The following is a 3,828-nucleotide window of genomic DNA, read 5'->3' as shown; positions in this document are numbered from 1 at the left end:
CCTGATCATGGTGGCAGTTGCCAATTTTGGACTTTCAGGGAGATGTCTTCCACCACAGTATCCAGCAAGAAGGTTTTGAGGACGAACTGCTTCATCCTCCAGATTTGATCTAGCAGGGAGATATCATCCACAGCTGGATTTAAGAAGCAAAGATTGTTGATGAGCAGGTTCAGCTGGTGCCTATTGATCTTGAAGCTTTTGTCAGTGTTAGCACCTTTATTTTCCACTGTGGGTGTTTGTCTATCAAATTCATGTGTACCTCCTGCAACATGGTTAGTGCGATGTGTTTCCAAAGAAATGATATGCAGGGGTATAACACCCAATCCCAGTGTAACAGGCTGAACAACAGATATACTCTCAGAACATGAATCAATTTCAAATTCAAAAGCAATATCAACAACAGACTCAGATTCATGTTCAGTGCATGGAGAATAAACATTTGGATGTGATAGCAAAAAGTGGTTCTCATCATGCAGAGAAGGACAATTAAGAACAGACTCATCAACAATATAATCATCAACACACCTATCAACATCATAATCATGCATCGCACAATCATCAACAGAATAATCAATTTGAGGTATGTTTACCTCCACTTCGCTAAAGATTGGAATAGTGGTGGAGGATGAAAATGGTCTACCTGGCTCAAAATTGCTGCTTATACCTGCCTGCTCCTCAAAATACTCATCACTCTCCTCAGGTGCAAGAGTAGGGACATAGGATGATGGGAAAGTAGATGGCACCATAGTAAGTTCATGACTCTTCTCCCCATCTTCTATGTTGATGCCACTATCATCATCATCTGGAATCTGAACAGTCTGAAATGGTAACTCTGAATCTTGAGACTGTTCCTCAGTGAGTTGAGTGGCCATCTGCCCTATCTGATCAGTCATACTCTGAATGGCAGCTCCTATTTCTTGCTGGAACTGCATGTTCTCTTGCCGAAACTGAAGGTTCTGCATGGTCATCTGCTCCAACAACTCCTGCAATGTAGGCTCAGAAGTAGAAGGCTGAGGAGTTATTTGGGCAGGAGCATCATATTGCTGACTTTGGTATTGCTGGACTGGTGGAGGCATAAAAGTACTCTGGAATGGTGGTTCTTGATATTGATGCTGTGGAGCATCATACCATCCCAATGTAGGGTCATTCCATCCAAGACCGTTGCTGTAAGCATATTGCACAGGGGAAAATTTGCTCAGAAACTGGTGCTCAAGATATCCCCAATCGGTAACGGATCTCAGAGGAAGAGAGTCTCTCCAATCCTTAGCTGCTCCTTGTAATGAATGCGGAAATGCGCTCAAGAAAATGTAATCAAGAGGGACATCTGGAGGCTTCATTGAAGAGCACATGATGTGGAGCTCCTCCAAATGTCTGTGTGGGCATTCTCCTGCAAAACCATGAAACTTAGGCAGCAAATGTATCAGTCCAGGGGTGAGATCGCAATGAAGATCATCCTCCTTAAGTGAAACCGGCTCACAAAGAGCACTCTCATAAATTAGAGGATGAGTCATATTGTTCTCAACATAGAAATCAGCAGAATATGAATTACAATCAGAGTAACATGCAGAAGGAGAATCATAATCAGAGGCACTAGCAAAACAAGCAGTATTCACGAAATCAAAATAGGTAGACATGGAAAAAGAATAATACTAAAAATCATGAAACAAATAAAACACAACACATTTATACATGCAACACACACACACACAACAGAACATCACGTCACGTCACATCACAACACAAGACAAAACACAACACATACTAACACAACAGAAAGACCTAAGACCGAACCATTGGTCCCCGGCAGCGGCGCCATTTTGATGAGAGGGTCGCACCTCCCAACAAAAGCTGTGCATAAAAGAATGCAGTATAGTGCTAGGAAGTGACTCCTAGGTCGTCTCTCAAGGACCAAATTGTGGTCAGTCTCAGATCAACACGTAGTGGGGGGGTTTTTGAAAATGTTTTTGCGATTAGAAATTAACAACATTAAAACTGGAAAGTAAATACAACCAAACATAATTGAAAATAAATGTCAAACATCAAGGCCGAACGGTAAAAGACATCAAAATCAGAGAATGCAGAATTCATCAATATTTGAAAATAAAATGCTGGAACAATAAACGCGCAGAAAACATAACAGCAATCTACTTGAAATGCACCAAATAAGCTTAAACGTTAAACGCAACATGAGAAGCATCAGTAAAGCAAACCAAGATTGAAACAACATTTGAAAATAAGATGAACAATAAAACGCAATGACAAAATGTAGCAACGAAGAAAATAATGAACACTAAAATGCAACAAATAATAAAAATAAAAAAAGGTAGCTAAAGTGAAATGCTATTCATCATGGAATCAACACTTAAAATAAATGCTAGCAAATAAATGAGCATGGTACTTCTTAGAATATGAATCGAAAAGCTTGAAATTTCTCCAAATTCAATCACCATTTGTGTGAAGCAGCACCGCTTCTTCAAAAGTTAAAATAAAGCTTGTGCATCTCCTAAGCCATGACAACACACCACTTTCTCCATGGGATCCGTGCCTCTCCAATTTAATCAACATTGTGCACTCCATCATCTACTGGACCTAGCAATGATGACCGAAACTTCCTCGGCTCCAGCGTTCCAGTACGTGCCCATCATTCCAGCCCCCATAATCTACTTCTCAAATTAAATCACCATTTATTTCTCTCAAAGCCAAAATGAATGCACCGCATGTGCCTCCTGCTACAATGACTCAGCGCCTCTTTTTCTAAAAAAATGAATTGCCGCTTCTTTCAAAAGAAATTCTCCGGATCTGCCTCATAGCTGAACGTCACCGTGCACCACTTTGCTTCTGAGAAAACGAATTCACCTTGCTGCTGGAAACAAAAAGGAAAAAAGAAAAAACCAAGAGCCCCTTCTCGTTCGCACACCACTTTCTCCCTAACGCAGCTTCCTCTTTTCATCAGCCTTCCAGCACAACACGCGGACACCATTCCTTCTCAATATCCATGTGCTTCTCCCACCAGCCAAACCGTGCAGCAAAGAAAATAAAAGAAGACAAAAAAATAGTGCTCAATGCAATAGTGCTCAATCCATTTCTCCAGAAGACAGCGTGAATCTTACATTTTTTTCAAAAACGTTCAAAACAAAAAGCCCCCTAAAAAAAACCAAAACCGAGAGCTGTCTCCAGTGAGTGGCGGCTGCACTATTTTTTAAGGGCCGTGTGTCCTTCTTTTTTTTAGGGTAGGGCCCACACAATAAAACCCTAGGATGCCAAGTCACTAACTTCTAATTTTGGGTCTAATCTAATTTACCAAAATTTGTCCCAAAATATAAAAGTTGATACAGAAATTATAAACTACTGAGTTACAATTTAATTAATTCTAAAATGTCTGTGTGAAGAGTCTTGAATTTATTCGGCATTCTTCCTGATGTCCCAAAATGTATTTCCGAAATGTTCCTGCACTTCAAAAATGCACTTAATCAGCTCAGAAAATCCAAATTAGCACAATTACAAATTTCCGACCAAATTAAGCAGAATTCGGAAAAACGGGGAAATAACAAGCAATTAAACACAATTCCCTGGTTTATTTAAGTGCAATAAACTAAATATAATTCAAGAAATAACGACTCATCAAAATAGACCACACTTAGTCTTTTGCACTCCTGGGCAAAACCAAGACGAAAACCAGGGAACTACTCAAACATCAGGGAGGTGACACAGACTCGACAGACAGACAACAAAGACTCCAAAACAGGAACAGAAACAGAATTACACAGTTCTCCAGGAATCTGGACCAAGAAAGGAAGTAGACAATATCCAACACAGAATCAATCAGAG

Source organism: Vigna umbellata, chromosome 8, assembly GCF_029865625.1.
Source record: "Vigna umbellata cultivar VRB3 chromosome 8, Vumbellata_1.0, whole genome shotgun sequence".
In the NCBI taxonomy this organism is placed as follows: Eukaryota; Viridiplantae; Streptophyta; class Magnoliopsida; order Fabales; family Fabaceae; genus Vigna; species Vigna umbellata.
The sequence above is the reverse complement of the archived record's forward strand: the minus strand, read 5'-3'. Positions refer to the sequence as shown.